The following is a 22,377-nucleotide window of genomic DNA, read 5'->3' on the forward strand; positions in this document are numbered from 1 at the left end:
GGGAGCCTGAAAATGTGAGTTCAATCCTTCCCCACAGCTCCCCGACTTGGGCAACTTGCCCCTGTTTTCCCTTCTGCCCCCTCATTTGGCCCAGGTCCCCGGCCCTCATTTCAGAGAGAAATGTAGGGGTTCAGAGCCTGGTGTTTGAGCCACCTGGGTTTAATCCCCATTCCAACCACAAACTAGCTAAATAACCTTGGTCAAGTGACTTCACCTGTCAAAGCCCCAGTTTCCATCTCTGTTAAGTGGGAATCCTGACACATGCCTTGCACTGTTGCAAATTATGAGATAATGTCTGTAAGTACTTAGCGCAGTGGCTGGCACATAATAATTGCTCAATATATGTTTATTATTCAGATGGAAATGTGACTCACATTCATTAAGTGCTTACTTAGTATCCAGGACTGGGGTTTTACTAGTAATTCTTTTTGTGGCTTTTGGCAAGATTCCTTCCTTTTTCTGAGCCTCAGTTTCTCCAACAGAAAAACAGAGGGTTAGATCAGAGTGGATTCTCAGTAGGAGCCATTCCAGCCCTGACACTCCAGGCTGTTTCTCTTTCTCTCCCTCCTACCTCTCTCTGCTTCCTTCCTTTCTTCCATCTATCCATCATTTATTCATTCATTCAACAATTATTTATTGAGTATCTACTATATTCCAGATGCAGGAAACAAAACAGACCGACATCAAAGTAGGTGTCCATCACTGAGAGCTAGTCTGTTGGAAGCATGTTTGTTCTAAACCTTCTTTGTCCTCTCTTCCAGCAATCAATCTTGCAGGTTATTTCATGTTTAGAACAGGAAAAAACTGTGCCAAGAGTTTATTTCTGTGCATCCCTGTGTGGCTGTGTACACACACACATTTATATATAACATTTGCAGCAGCGTTGTCATGGTAACCGTTTTTTGGTGTCTCTGGGCATGAGGGCTGCCTGTGAGTGGAGGAGCTTTTATGGAGCACCCCCTGCATGCACTTTTGTGTGGCGAGAATTCCTGCTGGGAGAGTTCCCCAAGAGCCTTTGCCGGCCCTTTTGATCATTGCTGCCTATTTTTCTCATTGATCTTGTCGGATGTGAGTGAAATTGACTGGGGGAGTTGAATGTCAAGTTCAGTGACTGGCAGAGCAAGATCCTCCCCGGACATCTGACAATGAGTGGCGTGGATAGGTCAGCTTGGGCTTTTTGTCTTTTTAAACCCTTGATTTGGGAATGTTTAAGGCTTCGGGGAAGACTCGGATGAAAAGGCAAAAGCAGCCAGGGAATGTATTTTCAGAAACGACAGCTGCAGCAGCCGCTTTTGAACTTGGTAGGCAGTGGCAGAGCCGGGAGGGGCGGAGTGCCAGCAAGAGGGAGAGAAGGGACTCACTATTCACCACGCAGCCTGGCCCCATCCTGGGTGCTTGGCATACGTTATCTCCTGTAATCCTCGAATCCAGCCTGTGAGATAGACACGGTGGTTCTTAGCAGGAAACTGGGATGGAGAGGAAAAGGGGCCTAGCCAGGAAGTGGCAAAGGTGCGAGATTCAAACTCAGGCTGCAGGCTAACTCCAGCGCCAGGGTTCTACCCACTACTTGGGCCGCTGGACCACTCTGCAGCCAGGTTCCCCTCACTTCCAGGCCAGGAACTGGGGGGAGGGGCAGCCAGAAATGGCAGCCCAGAGATTCAAATCCTCACAAACGCCAAGTCACAGCAGCAGATCCACTCATGGGCCGCCATGAGATGAACGAATCAAATCTTATGCACGTATTACCTTCACTCTAAATACAGGAGCTGGCTTGTGTTTTGGTGTCGTGAGAGCTTCCCGTGTACCAGGCATTGTTTCACTTCTTTATTATTAAAGTCCGTGAGACCGATGCTATCTCGTCATTACTCTATTACAGATAAAGAGAGTGAGGTACAGAGAGGTTAAATGTCTTGCCCAAGATCACACAGCTAATGAGCTGAGATTTGATCCCAGGCAACCTGGTTCCCGCGCCTGAGCTCTTAACTGCTGTGCCTTTGTGGTCCATGAGTTAGAGTTCTGTGTGTGTGCAGTTCTAACGGAGCCATGTGGACTCTCCCCTCCCCAAAGAGCTTCCGCTATTTGAGAGATAAGAGTTAAGGGCTTCCCTGGTGGCGCAGTGGTTGACAGTCCGCCTGCCGATGCAGGGGACGCGGGTTCGTGCCCTGGTCTGGGAAGATCCCACATGCCGCGGAGCGGCTGGGCCCGTGAGCCATGGCCGCGGAGCCTGTGCTCTGCAACGGGAGAGGCCACAACAATGAAAGGCCCGCGTACCGCAAAAAAAAAAAAAAAAGAAGAAGAGTTAAAGGGAGAGGGAAGAGGATACTCTTTTATTGATGATCTCCTATGTGTCCAGTACTGAGCTAAGCCTTTCTACCTCACAACTTTGCTGGAACATTAGAACTACTATAATCCCCTTCATACAGATGAGAGGAATAAAGGTCCAGCAAGGTGAAGTGATGGGCTAAGGTTTTAGAACTGGGATTCGAGCGAAGACCTGCATTTTCCAAAACCCAAGCCCTACGCTGCAGAAGTCAAACAGCACTGCCCTGGGCCTTTCTCCCACGTTTCTCAGCTATGGTGCCAAAGAGGTGTTCAGGTGTTCTCCTGAGAGCAGGGAAGGCCCCTCTAGAAACCCTTGTACAGCAGAGGACCCTGACCTGCCCAAATCGAGGTGCTCCCCCAAATCTGCCAGAGTAGGGTTACACTCAGTAACTCAACCAGCATACATCCCACAACTACTTACGGAGCACCGTCTAGTGCCAGGCTCTGGGCATGTAGCGATGAAAGCACGTCATAGACCCTGCCATTGGGAGCTTACTTTCTAGCAGGGAACAGCCATGATACAAGTTAAGTACCTGTGTGAGAAGTGCAGGGAGCTGTGGGTGTGAATAAGAGACTACTGGGCCTGGTTTGATAACTGATGTGGGTGTTTTATGTTTACTTAAGGGGTACCTCCCCAACACTTTGGCTTGAGAAGGTCAAAGATATCACTTAGGGCTTCCCTGGTGGTGCAGTGGTTGAGAGTCCTCCTGCCGATGCAGGGGACACGAGTTCGTGCCCCGGTCCGGGAAGATCCCACATGCTGCGGAGCGGCTAGGCCCGTGAGCCATGGCCGCTGAGCCTGCGCGTCCGGAGCCTGTGCTCCGCAACGGGAGAGGCCACAACAGTGATAGGCCCGCATACCGCAAAAAAAAAAAAAAAAAGATATCACTTAGTGCTTTTGGCCAAAGCCAAAAGCCGGCCACACTGCAGCATGAAATGAAAGAGGCTTCTATTTTCTTCATGTTCAGAAATCAGGTTGTGATACTTATCCTCAGGCCATTTCCAGCTTCATAGAAAAGATAAATAAGCTAACGTCTGTTGAGTATTTATAATGTGCCAGGTACTAGGCTACATTGAAGTCCCTTATGCACACAGTGTGATAGAATCACAAGAAAATATCCCAGCACAAAAGTAGCAGAAGGTGGGGATGGATTAAATTTGTCTGGGAAGGAGGGAGAATCAAGGAAAATTTGTCCCATAAGATGATACTTGAGCTGGGTTTTGAAGGATAAATAGGAGCTCGCTAGGCAATCCAGGAGCAGGAGACACTTCAGGTGGAGGAAACAGCATCTGGAAAGATTGGGAGACATGAAAGTGTATGGCCATTCAGGGGGCATGTGGTGGGAACTGAGGGTGCAGAGATTGCTAAGAGCCAGATGCAAAAGGGCCTTAGGCACCTGGCTGAGGAACCTGGCCTCTATCTAATCCCCACTTTCCCTGCATGAGGGTGAAATCCAAAAACCTTCTTCAACTTCTCTGTTCAAGTGGAAGAAAAGGCGTGTGACAAGGGTGGAGGGGAAAAAGCATGATTGCCAAATTTGGGAAGCTGAAAAATGTTCATCTGCAGAATTAATTCTAAATCGCTGCTATTTTCATACTCATGCTGGTGGGAAAGGCAGAGCATAGCAATGCGCCTCAGCCTTTTTCCAGGTGTCTGGAGTGCTGGCAGGCCAGGCCAGGCCAGGCTGGCAGGCCGGCTCCCACGGAGATCACTGGAGCCAGCCTGATGCTGGGAGCCAGCTGTGGGCATCTGGAAATCCAGCTTCCTCTTCTAGTCATTAGATGGGGGGAAATTGGAATCCAGGATTTTCCCAAGGCAGTAAACTTGGCAGGATGATTAAATGGCATTAGGCTTGACAAGGGCCAGGGCAAGGCTGGACCACCCAGGTGGACCACCCAGGTGGCCAGAAGGATGTGGTTTCCAGATTCAAGATGGGATATGTGGGTGACTGTGCGAAGTCCCTTGGTTTAGAGAGTGCTGGAGGCCTGCTGGGCAGGTATTAGAGACCTTTCCCTGGGCCAGACCCAGTGGCCATGCAGGTTGATCTCAGGAACAGGGCAGCTCAGCAGATCTGGTATGTAGGGGGTTCTGCTAATAAGATGTGGAAGCAGTAAGATCATGCGCTGCCTTGCCCCCGGCCGAGCAGCCACCTCCTGACCATGTTGGGTGACAGCCAGACAAGGGAGGAGAGAAGGCCCTGTTATGATTCACTTCCTATGTGCGGGTAGTATTGGTACCCAGATCTCCACTGGGGTGTAATGAGAATTAAATGAGTTAATACATGTAAAGAGCTTTGCCCAATGCCTGACACATAGTGAGTGTTCAGTAAATGTTAGCTGTTACTGTTTTTACCTTCTAGACACACTAATGGTTTTTTTCCACTTGCTACCTTACTTAATCCTCAAAACAGCTCTAGGAAGTAGGAATTAATAGGTTAAAAAAAAGTTTGCTTTTTACAGTTGAGAAAACTGAGGTACAATGGGGGGTTATGTAACTCACTCAAGGACACATAGTGAAAAGTGGCAGAGCTGGAGGGAACCTCTACAACTCAACAACAATAACCCCCCTGCCCAATTCAAACATGGGCAAAGGACTTGAATAGACATTTCTCTGAAGAAGGTATCAAATGGTCAGTAAGCACCTGAAAAGATGCTCACTAGGGAAATACAAATCAAAACCACAATGCAATTCCACGTCACACCTATTAGGTGGGTTATTATAAAAAAAAGAAAGAAAAAAGAAAACAAGTGTTGGTGAGAATGTGGGGAAATTGGAACCCTTGTGCATTGCTGGTGGGATATAAAGTGGTGCAGCCATTGTGGATAAACAGTATGATGGTTCTGCAAAAAATTAAACATAGAATTACCATATGATCCAGCAATTCCACTTCTAAGCATGTACTCCAAAGAATTGAAAGCTGGTACTTGTGAACAGATACTTGTACACCGCTGTTCACAGCACCATTAGTCACAATAGCCAAAAGGTGGAAACAACTCAAATGTCCACTGATACATGAATGGATAAACAAAATGTGGTATATCCATTCAATGGGTTATTATTCAGCCTTGAAAAGGAATTACATTTTTGACACATGCTACACAAGATGAACCTTAAAAATATTAAGTAGCCAGACACATAAGTATTGTATGATTCCATTTATATGTGGTACCGAGAGTAGTCAAATTCATAGAGACAAAAAGTAGAATGGTGGTTGCTAGGGGCTGGAGGGAGGGGAGAATGGGGAGTTATTGTTCAATGGGTACAGAGTTTTAGTTTGGGATGTCAAAAAAGTTCTGGAGATGCACAATGTAATGACTGCACAACAGTGTGATTGCCCTGAATTGTACACTTAAAAAGAATTTTATGTTGTATCTTACAATAATAATAATAATAAAGAGTTGAAAGAAAGATAAGTGGCAGAATTGGGATCAGGACCAGGTCTCTTTGTCCCCCAGGCTCCTTGGGATGGTTCCCTGGGCCCACTTTCTCCTTTCTAGGAAAATGCACTCCAGTTTTGTTCAAAACTGACTGGTAGAGAGAAAAGCAGTGTCTTGAGGATGATGGGCACACCCAATCGGAATTAGTTCAAGGCATTTGCAAGTGATGTTCAACTTGAAGGACAGGCTAATTCTGAATTCTGTACGAGCCAGGTCAGAGAGCAGAAGGCTGAAGAGTCAGAGGTGGTACCCGTGCGCCGTCCTCTCGTTCTCCTCCCACCTCCACCACCCGCGCCCGCACAGCAGCCGTCATTTTGTGTCAGTTAGTCCACAAATATCTACTGGGCCCTCCAGTACACCACGAGACAGCTCTCAGCCACCAGCTGAGTATCCTACAATTTAACTCAACTCTGACACCATCTACCTGGAGAGAGCTTCAAATCCCACAGCTCACTTATAAGGGATGGTCTGGGAAGGCCTCTCTGATAAGGTGAGGTTAAGGGCTCAGTCCTACAGGGGTGCCCCACCCCACCCCCCTGCTTCACATGACAGTCGCAAGCCCAGGCTGTTACCTGTGCTTCTGATCCACTGGCTAGAGATTGGAGGTTCCCATGACCCCCCTCCTTGGGTTCAATTAATTTGCTAGGGCAGAGCACAGAACTAAGACAAACATTTTACTTACTGGATCACCGGTTTATTATAAAAGGATATAACTCAGGAACAGCATAGGGCAAAGAATGGGGAAAGGGGTGTGAAGCTTCCATGGCCTCTCTCAGCACCTCCGTGCGTTCATCAACGTGGAAGCCCTCGGAACCTTGTCCTTTTGGGTCTTTACGGAGGCCTCACCACAGAGGCTTAACTGATTAAATCATTGGCCACTGGTGATTGAACTCAGTCTCCAGCCCTCTCCCCTTCCCAGAGGTCAGGGGGTGGGATTGAGATTTCCAACCCTCTAATCACAATGTTGTTTCCCCTGACAACCAGCCCCTCCTACTTAGGTGACCTAGGGCTTTCCAAAAGTCACTTCATTAACATAACAAGTGACACCTGATTGCTTTCTTTGCTTAGGCAATTCTAAGGGTTTTAGGAGCTCTACACCAGGATTGGGATGAAGATCAAATATATATTTCTTATTATAAATCACAATATCACAAGCACACAATACATGTCAGGCACCATTCTAGGGCCTGGAGATACAGCAATGAACAAAACAGACAGAATCCCTACTCCGGTAGGGCTAACATTCTAATGGGGAGGGATAGATAGTAAACTCATAAATATGTAAATATGTCACTGGTTAGATGGTGATGAGTGTAATGAAGGAAATTAAAGTAGGTTAGGGTAGCCTGGGGCTGGGGGTGGGTTGCTAACTTATAAGGGATGATCAGGGAAGGCCTCTCTGTTAAGGTGACATTTGAGCAGGGACTTGAAGGAAGTGAGGGAATGAGCAGTGCAGATATCTCAAGGACAGGAAACAGAAAGTGCAAAGGCCCTGAGGCAGGGAGTATATAAAAAGGAACATTGTAAAGGCCAGTGCACTAGAAGAGGAGAGTAGCAGAGAAGCTCTGAGATGTAAAGGTGGGGGTGGGAGATGGAGATCACGTAGGGCCTCGTAGGTCATTGAACAGATTTTGGTTTTTATTCCAACTCAGAAGTGAGGACAGTGGAGGGCTCTGAGCAGAGAACGTGACATGACCTCAACTTTTCTTTTCTTTTCTTTTTAAGATTTAATTTATTTTTGGCTGCGTTGTATCTTCACTGTTGCACGCGGGCTTTCTCTAGTTGCGGCGAGCAGGGGCTACTCTTCGTTGCGGTGTGTGGGCTTCTCATTGCGGTGGCTTCTTTTGGTGCGGAGCACAGGCTCTAGGCGCGCAGGCTTCAGTAGTTGTGGCACACGGGCTGAGTAGTTGTGGCTTGAGGGCTCTAGAGCGCAGGCTCAGCAGTTGTGGCGCATGGGCTTAGTTACTCCGTGGCATGTGGGATCTTCCCGGGCCAGGGATCGAACCTGTGTCCCCTGCATTGGCAGGCGGATCCTTAACCACTGCACAACCAGGGAAGTCCTTAATTTTTTCATGTAAATAATTATGGGGATTATTTAACTTGTAGGCCCAGTTACCTATCTCTCTTTCAGTCCTTGCTAGGGGCCCAGAAGAGTGCCTGGTACATAGCTGTCACTCAGTAAATGCTTGTTTAATAAGTCCTGAAGACTGGTTGTGATTCCAGAGGCACACGGGGAGGAATGACCGACACTTGAAGTGGGAAAAGACTGGGGGTGGGGGGATAGGGGGATCCAACTTCTAAATGAGAGGATGGTATCAGATTTGAGAAACACCTTGGTCCAGCAGTGAAAAGAGGTCATGAGTTTCAGTCCAGGTTGTGCTGCTTACTTGCTGTTTGACCTTGAGAAAAAGCCTTTCTTATATCTGGGCTCTACCCCTAAAACCAGGACACTGGGTAAGGTGATCCCCTAAGGCACCTTCAGTCCTGACTAGACTCTATTACAACACTTCAAAAAAATTGTGGTAAATACAAATAACATAAAATTTACTGTCTTCACCATTCTATGATAACATTCTTTGTTCCCTCTTGCATCCTGGTGAAGCTGAAGCATCTGCTGCCGCAGTGCTGGCGGGGGCTGTGGTCCCCTCCAGGAACAGCTGAGAAATGAAGACCGTTACACACACCGTGGGCAAAGAGGTAGGACGACCTGGCCCCAGAAGTGGGAGTGGGAGTGGCAGCAAACTTTGCCTTGGAGGCAAGAGGGGAAGGCATGAAGCTTTGTTGAGGTACCTACCATGCCCTAGGCCCTGGCGATGCTCTCTACAGACCTGCTCCTTTAGGTCTTGCTTTAATCCTTTAGAGGCAGACCTCCTGTTTTTATTTTGCAAATGGCCCAGAGAAGTTAGGAAACTTGCTTAGGGTTGATTGGCTAGTCTGTAAGGTTAGAGTCCAGATCTATCTGAAAGTTTACAACCTTTGAAAGGAACTACCACCCTTACACGGCATCCTACCACTGGGCCCTGGGACGCTGGGCAGGGCCTGCTGGCACAGCTCTTTACTGAAGAACATACGTGGCCAATTAGGAACGGGCCTGCAGTATAAGGAATGGGAGAAAATATTTCTTTACTGTTCCCATTGGGCTTTCCCTCCTTCCATTCATGTCCATTTCAAATGGGTGCCAGGTAGTTGCTCTTTCTTTGGTCTTTCTTCCTCCTCCTCCTCCTTCTTCTTTTTTAAAAGTTCTTGGCCTCCCATCTCTATGTCTTAACTGCCTAGGGTCTAGATCTTGGGTCAGCAAGTTCCATGCCCAGCTCTATCTTGTCAGGCCTTGGTGGAGGTTTGCATGTCTCAGAGCGGAGCACCTAATAACATACAAACCTTCTGTGGCTACTGAAGATGGCTTCTGTTGTGCTAAAAGGCCAGTCCCCTCCAGGAGAAAAAAAAAAATGAAAGGGCCAGAGAACTCCAGCTTGTGACAGTATTTTCAAAAGTTTTCAATTAAGAAATTAAGGGGTCCCCCTGAGCCCAATCTTCAGTTCACTCAGAGAAACAGCACAGTGACCCCACATGATAACAAATGAGCAAAGCTCCGTCACCCAGCCACGAGGAGATGCGTAAACCAAGTCTTCACCTGTCTGCTGGCTCTCTGAATGAGGATGGAGAGGTATTTTGATTCCGGGAGGAAATGCAGGTCTCTGTTGGGGGTAGCGTGGTGGGCTCTGGGAACAGTGGCTGGCTGGTCAAAAATTCAAGACTCCTCCTGTGAGCCAGCACTGCCTGCTCCAGGAAGTTCTCACCCTTTTCGCTCCCTGTGCAGTGAGGCCCAGCCTAGGCTCTGCAGTAGCCAGGGCTTCTCCAGGGTAACCTGAAAATCCTCTGGCCGTTCACAATTATTCTGTCCTTTAGCAAGCTCACATCCTTTTTATTGAGTGCTAGATATCAACGATATTTTAAATGACTAGGTAATGTTCCTATGTAAATGAATAATAGTAGCTAAAATGTATCCAACTATGACAATGAGCAAGGGACTGGACTTTGTTGTCTTATTTCTCATGATAAGAGGTGGAGTCTCCATTTTACAGATGAGAAAACTGAGGCTTGAGAGGTTATGTGATTTCTCAAAGGTCATACAATTAATCAATGGCAGGGCTGAGAATCAAATTCAGGTAATCTGATTCCAACAGCTGTACTCTTTATTGCTCAACACTGAGCTTTAAGCATCTACTTGGGAGCCTAGAGAAGGGGAGCCTAGCTCAGCCTGGGGAGCGAGGAAAGGGTGCCCAGAGGAGGCGAGGCCTAAGCCAAGCCTTGAGGCAGGAGCAGGCATAAGCCAACGGGCTGAGAAGGGAGAGGATGGTTTGGGGTCGTAGTCCACATACAGACACCAGGGAGAGGAAGAGAATGGCTTTGTCTGCAGTGGAGCAAAGTGGCTGCAGTTCTGGATCTGAGGTGGAGAGTGGCAGGATGGAAGCGGAGTCCAGATCCTGAAGGGCCTTGAATTTAGACTGGATCCTGAAGGCAATGGGGGAGCCATGGAGGCTCTCAGCAGGCAAGTTCACAAAATCAGCTTCGCTTGTTGACAGTGCCTCTGGCCAGCGTGGGGAGGTTCGTCTGTGGAAGGCAATGGTGGCAAATCAGAACTGGAGTCAGATGCCTGGGTTTGAATGCCAGCATTTCCACTTGAAAGTTATACAAGTTGCTTCTTCATATCTTTAAGCCTCAGTTTATTTGTGAATGAGATATAATAATACCTTGCAGAGTTGTTGAGGTGAGTAAGAGTGAATCTAAGCAGAATGTTTAGCAGAGCTGTACCCTGGCACCCAGGAGGTGTTCAATAAATATTAGCTTCTCTGTGCCAGACGGGAGGTGTTGAGCAGGGCTATGATTGGGATGAAAGGAGAGTGCTCTACCTTTCTGACTTTGCTCCCTATAAGCCTTCCGCATTGATTGCCTGGGGCCAGAATCTTATCAGGGACTTTTACATTATTTTGCCCAAGGTCTATCTGTTTCAAGAGAGATAATGCTCATAAAGTGCTTAGCAAAGACCAGACACACAGTAATCACCCGATGCTTGTAGCTATTAAGTTAGGAAATGAAACTAGCTCAGAAAAGAATAACAGTTAAGCAATGATCAGTCTGTTATCACCCTAGTATACATGGGAAGCCAAATTCTTTCCTGGGAGCAGGTTTCCCTTGGGATAAAGAAGTCTGAGATCTGGAACATAGAAGGAGAATCTGGGGAACTGCAGGACCACTTGGGAATTTTTCCTGGAGCCAGTCACGTCTAGAGAAGAGCAGAAAAATCCAATCCCAGGTAAACAGGTGTTACAAATCCAAATGGCTTAGGATTCCAGAGTATGAAGTGGCTCCTGCCTTCCAGTCTGGAGATGGGGGATTATGCTTCCTTTTCTACAACAGGAGCTGTGAAACCCTCTCCAGAAAGTTGCAGTTGTGGTATCACCCTCCAGATGCTTCTTCCCAGAGGGAGCTTTTGGAGGTCCCAGGGACTGTCAAGAATTAAGCAACCACGATGTGTAGAGCTTTATGTGAATTGAAAAAAAAAAAAGGCAGTGTGAGGCAGTATAGCAGGAGGCAGAACCCAGCTCTAATTTTGTCTCTGCCAACTACACTCTCCATGTGACCTTGGCAAAGTCTCTTGCCCGTTTCGATCCTCGATTTTTTCAGCTTCTTCTGTGTGTGATGGTATTGAGCCTCCCTGTGCCTCAGTCTCTACAACTGTGAAATGATTACCACCTCTTTCACAGGACTGTGTGAGATAATGAACTGCTCAGTGCCTGGTTACAGTTATTACCTGGCTTGCTCCCTGATCTCTGCAATTCTTTTCTCCTCAATGCTCTTGTGCTTGGACAAGACCCCAACTGGGAGTGGAGTGTGTGGGCAGGGGGTGGGGGCGTGTTGGCTGGTCCTGCTGGGGAGAAAAGGAGCTTATCACCAAGTGTTACGCCCGCATAGGACACCGGGAAGCCGACCACTGGCTGCTGGTCAAAAGGCGCTCCAGTCTCCGGGCAGGCCTTGGAAGAATCCGTCCACAGATGCCCAAGTTAAGGCTGCTGATTAGATAAGGAGGGTCGGATCAGGTCCCCAGGCAACTTGGGAAGCGGCAAGGTTCATTCGGACGAATGAACCTGGATTTCAGATGCAGGTTTGTCCCTGTCCTTTCCTGGCTGGATGACCTTGGGCCGGTCACTTTTCCTCTCTCAGACTCAGCGTGCTCTGGAAATGGAGCTCCTCATCCCGCTCACCTCTGAGTGGACAAGGGCGAAATGTAGACACAATGGACGGGAACTGCGTTAAGGGTCGGCGAGTGCTATTTGTTATGCTAATAGGTCCACCCGGCGGGCTCCTATCCAGCGGTTTCACTCCGGTTAAGCAGTTCCTCCCACCGTAACCGAGGTTTCTCGCCTCACTGCCTCCCGCCCCTACGGACAGGGCTCTGCGGACCGCAGGCTCCAAGGCCGTTACCATTGTTCTTCGAGGCTGGGCGGCAGAGGAGGGATCTCGCAGACCAGACCTCGCCTTTGGTCTCTCCTTCCGCCCCGCACCCCAGCCGCAGCTAGCCTGGAAGCCCCTCTAGCCGATCTTTCCCGAGCAAGCGAGTCCTCTCCGGAGAACTGCCGAACGGTGGCCGAAGGCGCCCCCGAGTGTTTCCGAAGAACCCCGACCTCTCGCAGTCTCCGGAAAGAGCCGAAGGAGCTTCTCACCCTCGGCCTCCCGAACTACTCCGAAAAGGCCCGAAGTTTCCCGAGCGGCCGTCCTGCCGGACTGCTGGAGGCGGCCGCAGCGCCATGTTGGATGCTCTGCTTGTTGAGTGAAGAAAATCCGCCGGCATCGCCTGAGCCCCGCTACCGAGAAGGGCGCCGCTTCCCCCGGGGAGGGGGATAAAGACCCCCTGCCGCCGGCCCGTGAGGATATTGCCGTGAAAGGTCCGGTCTCTCCGCCTCCTGCCCCCGCCGGGTCCGGCCCCCCCCCTGGGGTCGCGTTGTCACGGAGACCGGCAGCCGGTGGTGCTGGCCCGCGGGGCGGCTGCTGCTGCCGGCGGCGGCGGCGGCGGCGGCGGCGGCGGCGGCGGCGGCGGCGGGCGTGTGTGACCGGCCCCGGCTCCCTCCTCCTCCTCCTCCCAGCCTCCCCCCGGCCCCCCGCTCCCGCCGCCTCCCCGGGTCTGCCCCCATCCCGCCCCCCCGCTGCCCCCGGCCCCTGCACCCCGGCGCGCCCGGTCCCGCTCTGGGGGGGTTGGTGGCTTCGCTTTGCCATGAGTTTACCGCAGAAACCGGCTCTGAAATCAGGCTCAGCGGCTGCAGCAGGAACCGGACCCGGCACCGGAGCGGCGGCGGCGGCGGCGGCGGCGGCGGCGGCAGCAGCAGCGGTACCGCCTCCTCACCCGGCGGCGGCGGCGGCGGCAGCGGCGGCAGCGGCCCCTCCTCACCCGAACATCAGGGCCCTCCAGACCCAGGCGCCCCAACAGTATCCTTTTCACCTTCCTGCCGGCCCTTCGGCTCTCTTCGCTGCAGACCAGGGGGGCTGTGGCCCCTCCGGGGACTCTCCTGCCGGCAGCTACTGCCCACAGGGAAGGGGCTGCTCCTCCAGGCCACGCACCCGGCTTGGCCGGAGCTTTTGGGGTGCCCCGGCAGCAGCACTACGGGGCACCCCGGGACCCTCTGCACTACTGCGAAAAGTAGCTCCATCGGCCTTGCTTCTGCAGCCCTTCCCTTTTGGAGCTGGGGGACCCTTCCCCCCCCCCCCCCCCCCCCCCCCAACCCCCCCCCCCCCCCCCTTTATTAGGCCGAATTTGCTGGTGCCTGTGACCAGCCCTGCAGGGAAGGCTTTTCTCTGATTGTTGTGAGGACTACACCCTCTTCATCTCCCTTCAGCTCCCCCTGCAGCGGGGCATGGTGGGCTTCTCTAATTATTATTATTAATACATAATAAGCTCTATTGGTAAATTTCCTGTGTGAAACTAAACTCAGCTCGTTCCTGAGGTAAGTTGGATTTTAAATCTACGGTGAAATTTTGCAGAAAGCACTCCCTCTGGGTAGTGTTTTTTAGCGATTGGGGGAGTTGTGGTTTGTGGTGGAACGCGATCTAGGGAGGAAATGTTAAACCGGACGCTTCCCTGCGTTTGACCTTTTTAAAGGAAGAGGAAATTAACAGACATTACCCATCACCCCCAAAAGTCTCACTTCTTGGAAGGCTTGTGTTATGCTGAATATTTTTAAAGGGCTTTCAGTTACTCTTCATAGGCCTGATGTCTAGAGGGTACCAGGGACCCTGGAGGAAAGTCTAGTATTGAATGTGTCTAATTTCATGTTATTTGCTTGATTGTAGAATTTTTGGACAGCTTTGATTAAAAAGACTTGGTGACGAGGTATTTTAGTTAAAAACCAGCCGGTGAAGGTAAAACATTGAGTTCATGAATTTCACGGAGACTTAGAAAGACGTTATTAGCTACCTTAGAATAACATTTCATCATCCATCCCTCTCCCCAATCCGTTGTATTTGTGTAAATAAATAAATAATCATTGGATGTTAGATGTGTTTTTGTACTTGTGTCATCGTGTGTTTGACTTTTAGAGAGAGTAGGGTCTTTGAGCAAGTGAGAAGCTAACTGCTGTGAGGTCCACAGATTATTTCACAGTCTGTAGTTTGATTCTTGTCTGTGTCCATTGCTTTGAGAAGGGGAAGGTATCTCCCTTCTAGAGTCATTCCAGGTCATCGTTTTGGTTTCTGTCAAGTGCCATTTTCTCTGTTCTTTGAATATTGTTAGTCCACAGTTTTTCAATCCAAGCAGTGGTGGCGCAGAGTAAGATAAATTCCATTCCAGTGTCATGTGTGTACTGATTTCATAAGGTTGAACTGCAAGATTCTGTTCAATTAAGAATTGTTCACCAATGAGAACGGTTAGGGATTCCTAAGTGTTTGTTGCTCCTCGAAAACCTGGTTAGTTTTGATCAGTATCCCTAGCTGCTTTACTCTGGGGGAAGAAGTTTGGCTGATATGCCTACTTCAAGGTGGAATTCACTGCTGGATCTCTTAAACATATCTTGACTTAATGCTTTGTGAGTTTAAATTCCTTTTTAATTTCAGTTTTTTTTTTTCTGGTCTTGATTGCCCATATTTGGTTAGGGCTCTAAGTTTCTATACTGCGCCACCAAGTAAATTATTCCTTACCTGCATCTTGGAGCTGTTTTGGAAATTAAATGAAAGGAGGTCCATAGTTATGTGTTCTTGACTACAGAGTGTTAAGTAAGGACTTGAGTACTGAATATGACAGTGCTTGGTGAATTTGGTGGTGTTACTTGGACACAAAGAGCTGTGACTTGAGTGTTTCAAGTGTACTTTTTCTCAGCGCATTTCACAAAGGAAGGACTTGTAAAAGCTGTGAGTTGGTTGCAACATAAAAGTAGTTACTACTACTGCAACAGTTGTTAAAGGGGATTTAAGATGTAATTTCTAGTGGAAATAACTTTTATACCTATACGTAGTAATATAGGATACTTGGTTTTATGTGGCTTTAAGTTTTTACTTTGCCTCATGTCATCGAAGTAAGATTAAATTTTCTTCTTGATGTATTTCACAATTCTATTATCTTCTCTTTGCTTTACACATTGAAAGGTTACAAACTGCTAAAATCTAAAAGCTTGTATAGTAAATGAAGTGTAGATTACAGATTTCATTAGAACATACCAATGGTGAAATGTTATCAATGGTAATGGGGAATTGGTTAAAAATGGATTGAAATAGAGCAATTCTGCTTTTGTACACTGAGTGTGACTGAGTGTGGGAATTTGTATTTGTTTGATGAAACCACTTTCCAAACCACAAACCATTGTATATAAGTTGATACACATTGAAGCATTGAGACTGGAGTGCAGATTTGGAGTTGCTCTTTCTGTGGCTTGATTAACTCTCCATTCCTCAAAATATACGGGTGCAGTTGTGTTTGAATTAAATTAATAAGTTCAGATAGTATTTTAAATTTGTAAAAATATTAGAGATTCATGTAATAAGATGTCCTTCATTTGTACTTAGGGTTCAAGTGACAAATCAGAAATGATAGTGAATTTGAATTTAAACGGAACCTGCTTAAGTAAGCATTGGTATGGCGTGGCAGGCTCATAAGGCCATTTCATGGAAAGACGCCTTTGACTGCTGAGAGGCAAGGGATGGGGCATGGCAGAGGGTGGGCAGGAATGGTGGGGATGAAAGAAGAAGATAAACCCTGATATAAAAAGTGCTAATGGCAAGGGAGAAATATGCTTAGAGTTTTATAACATAATCCAGTATGAATAGTTTATGAAATTGGCACTTTAGGATACTTGCCTTGAGATTTGCTCACCTCAGCTTCCCAGTATGAGGTTCCAAGAATCTCAATAGTGATTCTTAACCTTTTCTGGGTAACAAACAACTTTGACATTTTGATGAAAGCTTGTAGATCCTCTCCACAGAAAATTGTACATGCATAGAAAATCTTGCTTACATTTTCAGGGAGTTCTTGGGTCCCCATTAAAAGCCTAATTCTTTAGATGGAAATTGCTCACCCTTGAGATAATTGAAGATAAATGAGTTTGAATTCAGGTCCCCAAGTAGTTCTGACTTAAACAGAACAATTTTGCAGTCTGTTATGAATACACAGTGTTCTATTTATATGGAAAGACTTCAGGGTGTAATTTCTCTCAGGGCTGCTGACACTTCTGGGGAGTCTAGTTACTGTTTGGGGGGAGTTGGTTTGGTTAAGAAATCAGAGCAGTGGGTTCTTTAAAGGAACTAAATTTGGTAAAGGCCTGTGGTGACCCAAAAATGACTTGTGTCCTCAGCTATTTTGTCTTAGATATGACATATATTAAAAGCAAATATTCCCTTTTTTTTTTGGTATTACAGTTTTCCTTTTTTTGAGCTCTGTGTTGATTTTCAGTTTTGTAGGCTGAAGCTAATATTTGCTTGCTTCTTTTTTGCCTCTACCAAAGCTAAATCTGAATAATAACAATAGTGTTCATTTATTGAGTGCCTACTATTCTAGGAGCCATACATACATGATTTTATTTAATTCTCACAAGGACTGTAATGAGTCTGTATATATTCCTCATCTGTAAAATACTGTCTGTATTTTACAGATGAGGAAACTAAAGTTCAGAGAAGTTAAGTAACATTCCCACAGTCGTCTCTCTAGTAAGTAATGGACTGCAGTTCAGACCGTGGCTCCAAAGCTTATGAATGTCCTTTGTAGTATGCTGTGCTACTTCTGACCAAGTCTGCATGTGGAAGTGGAAGGAAGGATACCCTCCCATATTTGATAGCTAGGGGAAGTCTGTATAAAGTAAAGGAGCTCTTTGGAGTAATCTAGAATGCACTGATGCTGCACCTTGTTTTAATTAGCTCATAGCCACACACTGCTAGACAAGTAGCTTATCTTTACCTCATTGAGTCTTAAAGCATAGGAATAGGCCTGCCACATTTGATTCAGTGCATGTTTCTGCTTGTTCAGATGTAAGCAAGGCCTCCAGCAAAATACCTTTATAACTAGCAACTAGAACTCGGTAGCTTACGCAGTGGCCAGCAGTCTGTTTACTCCTAAGCCCCACCATCAACAAAGATGGATCTGTGCTTTGGGAGAGCAGATCCTCATCATCCTCTTCTAGCAAGGGAGAGAGGGAGACCAGTGCAAGATGGAGATAAAGAAGGAAGAAAGTTAGATGCCTGAGGCACATCAGCTCACATCAGTCACATCCTGCTGCTACTCCCTGTCCTAGGCTTATGGGTATTTTCTGTCAAACTGAGAATTTAAATTACCTAAGGACTGATATGGTGCTTTTCCACATTGGGGTTTCTGATAAGATTTTTACAAAACGTCTGCTAAAAAATGTTTGAAACCCATGTTTTAAATCGTAATAGGGTTGCTATTTGTATTGGAGCTTTAATCTAAGTGGCAAGTTTAAAATTGTTCATTTATCCAGCACCTACTGTGTGCCATACTCAGTGCCAGGTCTGGGGTTGATATCTTTGCCCTCAAAGAACTTGGTCCAGACAGGTAAACGGACAGAATACCATGAGGCAAGTACAGTAACTCTGCTATAAGAGCCTAGCCTGGGGGAAGGAGGAATTAGGGCTTCCTAGAAGAAATCTGAGCTAAATTAGAAGGATGAGGAGGAATTACCCAAGGTTTACCCAGAGCTTTCACCTTCTGCCTGCTGACTTTTCACAATTCCTTTGCTGTTGCTGCTGCATAGAATTTTAGTACTAAATGGATTTCAGGCATGTTTCAGGTTTTTAGCAGGAGCAGAGAAGCTAGAAGGAGGTACCAGAGAACATGGTAATCAAAACACAATTGCTGTAGATTCAAAATATCTTCTGCATCATAATATGAGGAATTAGAGTATGAGAAGATACGTAACAGATCTGATCTCTGTGGTTGGTTCTTTCCTGGTCTGCTTCACACTCATCCCATAATACCCCCCTGCCCTTCTGGTATTAGACTTTGGCTGGGAAGCAGTACCTGCTGGCCTTAAAATATAGATTTTACTTGGTATATTGAGAAGTCCACCTGATTTGGAGTAAAAAAAAAAATCTGGATTCAAGTTTGGCTTTTCCATTTTTTTTTTTTTTTTTTGCGGTACGTGGGCCTCTCACTGTTGTGGCCTTTCCCATTGTGGAGCACAGGCTCGGGACGCGCAGGCTCAACGGCCATGGCTCACGGGCCCAGCCGCTGCGTGGCATGTGGGATCTTCCCGGACCGGGGCACGAACCCGTGTCCCCTGCATCGGCAGGCGGACTCTCAACCACTGCGTCACCAGGGAAGCCCTGGCTTTTCCATTTTAATGTGTTATCTTGGACTAGTCACATAACTACTTTGGGCATCAGTTTCCCCTTCTCTAAAACGAAGGGGTAAGACTAGTTTATAGTTTACAGAGTGATACTCTTGAATTGTAATGGCTTTTAACTCTGAAGATTATGGTTTGAGGTTTGTTTTGTTCTTGCAAGTAGGCGGGAAGGATTTATAGAGACCTATTAATGGTTTCTTAGTTTGTCTGATGGTCAGTGACACGTTTCTGTGGTGACTTACTGATACTAGAGGCATTCTGACGTGGATCATAGGGAAGGCAGCTTGCTCATATGAGAAGAAACCTCTGGTTTTTGTTTTATTAATGTTAGATTTAGCCAAACAGACTGAAGTACTTCTGTGACTTAGTGAAGACTATATTGTCTGTGGTGGGATGGCTTGAGGCTGTAAAATAAGGTTGCCACCATGGTCAGATGCTGCCTTGCTCTGGGTGATGATCCAGTTAGTTCATTTATGAGGTATGACGGAAAGTAAGTTCTGAAGTAAACTCCTGTGATGAGAAAATCTATTTTTACTTTAGGAATAATACTTTGAGCTAATATAATACGAAATGAAGTATTTCCTGATTATTAGGTAGGCGCCTGACTTCAAGTAATGTGTAAACTGTAGGTGAGATTTACATGGATCAAATATTGCAGGATCCCAAGATACTTCTGAATTCTCAATTGGTTCCTAGTTCTTTGGCTTGCTGCCAACCAGAAGTTTTTCACTCTCCTATACTCTTAACTGAAATTTGAGATAGTTTGAACTATTTAAAGTACATTTGAAATTTGTCAGTTTTTATGATCTTTATTAACTAGTAGTTGCTTTGTACTTTTTTGAGCCCTGTGTGTGTGTTTCCTGACTCTTCTGAGACATTAAATTTTATCTGTAGAGAATGTAAACTCCATAAAGGCAGAGATTTTTGTCGCTTTTGTTCACTATTGAATTGCTAGCACCTATAACAGTGCTTGGCAGGTAGTAGGAAGTCTATAAATATTTGTTGAATGAAATGTTGATTAAGTTAGAGTCGAGGAATCAGTTTAAGATAAGTTTTGGAGTAATAGAGATGGCATCACAACACACTTTTCGCACTCAAAGCTGCCCTAAATTGTTTGCACTGATGTGTAATTGAATTGAAAATAGTTTCATAATTTCCTTTGAGATGGCATAAGCATTGACCCAGTTTACGTAGACATCTAAAATGACTGGGTTACATTTGAAGTATAGATACTGAGGATTAGAATTTGTATAAAGGCCAAGGAGAAAAAACATTTATAGTCAAATGTAACTATTAAAATTTTTGTTTTATAATTATGAGTAACACATCATCAATTCAGAAAATTTTTAAATATGGAAAAGTAAAAAGTCAGTCATAATCTTAGTACATAGAGATTACCACTGTTTAACATTTTGGTTTATTTCTTGTCCTTTTTTCTATGGACTTTAGTTTTAATGGACTTAAAATCTGCCCTTTTTTGTAACATAACTTAAGGTTAAATTACATACAGTTTTGTATCTTGCTTATTTTGTTACTGAACTATCTGCCAGCAGAAACTACTTTTTGAATAGTTTTATTCTTCATCAATTTGGAATGAACTATTTTTGTTTCTTTGGAAAGGTCTTCTTTCACCTTTGGCTTGTAGCTCAGAAGTTATCACTGCACATTAGAAAGAGAAGGGCTGAAACCTTTATCAAGAAGTCAGACATTTTTGACTTGTTGTGCCTATAATGTTTTGCATTATTTATGACATTAAAACTTGATCTAACTTCACAGATTTTCCCCCCTACAGTTACGTACATTTAAAAAATTATTCCTTTGAATCCATCTTCATCCATATATTCAATCATACTTAAAAAAGACGTGGCCAGGGTGGTATTTGCTAGTTATGAATTGTATGCATGTGTGATATTGCCTTGATTCCTTTAATTGGTTTTCAACAAACGTTGGTATTATATGGAGTGATTGAGGAGGGAGGAAAAGACCATATGCGGTCTCATGTGGAGTTAGGGAAATAAGATTGAAGCATGGGAACAAACAGAATTTTGGAATAACAAGGGGGAGAACTAGGTGGCAGTAGAAATAAGTACAGCCAGTTTTGAGCCAGAATACAGTATTTTTACATTGAGAATGGAAAGGACTGAACCTTGAAGATAGAATGGAGGAATGTAAGAAGGAAAGGGTAACTCTGACTCTTTCTAGGCCCTAGAAAATAGCGTATAAAAAACAGAATTTGAACTGAAAGATGAATTTTTAAAAAATTAAAAAGAAGAGTTTAAGACTGCAGTCAGGGTTTGGTTCGGCAGAGAGGAATGAATTGTGGGGAGTGGGTGATCAGCATGAACAAAGATTTGGGCCTGAAATAAGCACAGTGTATGCTGGATTGTAAGGGTCCTGATCAGTATGCTTGGAGTGGAGGAGTCTTGAGGTTGAATGCTTGAGATAATGGATCTGGATTCTAGAGGACTTTGAATGAATAAGAGAAGAGGTTAGACCTCACTTGTGTAAAACCATTGCTCTTTTTTTTGGACAGCTTTATTGAGATATAATTTGCATACCATACAAGCCACCCATTTACAGTGTACAGTTCAGTGGTTTTGAGTATATTCACAGAATACTGCAACCATCACCCTAGTAAATTTTAGAATATTTTCATCACTCCCCAAAGAAACCCATTAGACTCACCAGTTCCCCCCCCCCCCCCCCCCCCCCCCACAGTTCTCTCTGCCCTAGGCAAGTACTAATCTACTTTCAGCCTATAGAGATTTGCCTATTTTGGACATTTCGTATAGGAATAATACAATATATGGTCTTTTGTGAGTGGTTTCTCTCACTTTGCATAATTTTTTTGTGGTTCATCTATGTTGTAGCGTGTTGTGCGGTACGCGGGCCTCTCACTGTTGTGGCCTCTCCCGTTGTGGAGCACAGGCTCTGGACGCGCAGGCTCAGCGGCCATGGCTCACGGGCCCAGCCGCTCCGCGGCATGTGGGATCTTCCTGGACCGGGGCACGAACCCGCATCCCCTGCATCGGCAGGTGGACTCTCAACCACTGTGCCACCAGGGAAGCCCTGTAGCGTGTTTTAGAACCTTTTTTTTTTAATTGTCGGAGAATATTCCAAGTATTACATTTTTTTCATTCATCTGTTGATGGATGTTTGGGTGGTTTAAACTTTTTTACTATTATGAATAATTATGCTATGAATGCTTTTGTGTGGATGTATGTTTTCATTTCTCTTGCATATATACCTAAGAGTACAGTTGCTGGGTTTTATGAGGTAACTCCATGTTGATTAACTGCCAAACTGTTTTCCAAAGTGACTACCATTTTACATTCCTACCAGCAAAAGATGAAGGTTCCAACACTTGGCATTGTATATGTCTTTTTGATTATAGGCCGTTCTAGTGGGTGTGAAGTAGTATCTCATTGTGGTTTTGATTTGCTTTTCCTTGATGACTAATGATGTTGTGCATCTTTTTGTGGGCTTATTGGCCATTTGTCTTTGGAGAAATGTCTGCTCAAATCCTTTGCCCAGTTTTTAGCTTTGTTGTCTTTTTATTATTGAGTTGTAAGAGTTCTTTATATATTCTGGGTACAAGTCCCTTTTCAGATATAACATTTGCAAATATTTTTTCCCATTCAGTGGGTCATCTTTTCACTTTTCACCCTCTGAAGCAGAAAAGTTTTTAATTTTGATGAAGTCCAATTTATGGTTTTCTTTTGTCACTTGTGCTTTCATATTGTGTCTGAGAAGGCTTTGACTAATTCAAGGTCATGAAGATTTA

The 22,377-nt window shown here is 45.8% G+C and overlaps 1 protein-coding gene across 2 annotated transcripts in view; it reads left to right on the forward strand.

The window, feature by feature from the left end:
* The first annotated feature begins 12,593 nt into the window (after positions 1–12,593).
* The window catches only part of EIF4G3 (eukaryotic translation initiation factor 4 gamma 3), a 369,011-nt gene continuing 359,227 nt past the window's right edge, over positions 12,594–22,377 (forward strand). The window contains exons 1-2 of one of the 2 annotated variants that reach the window (XM_027109874.1): positions 12,594–12,704; positions 13,065–13,242. The gene's annotated coding sequence lies outside the window, so the exon portion shown is untranslated. Of the gene's footprint in view, positions 12,705–13,064; positions 13,243–13,715; positions 13,758–22,377 lie in introns of those variants that run through there. The other variant, XM_027109876.1, reaches the window with a different exon arrangement.

The sequence above is a fragment of the Aethalodelphis obliquidens genome, unplaced genomic scaffold (genome assembly GCF_003676395.1).
Source record: "Aethalodelphis obliquidens isolate GAN/ISIS:26980383/991018 unplaced genomic scaffold, ASM367639v1 scaffold9, whole genome shotgun sequence".
NCBI classification, from domain to species: domain Eukaryota; kingdom Metazoa; phylum Chordata; class Mammalia; order Artiodactyla; family Delphinidae; genus Aethalodelphis; species Aethalodelphis obliquidens.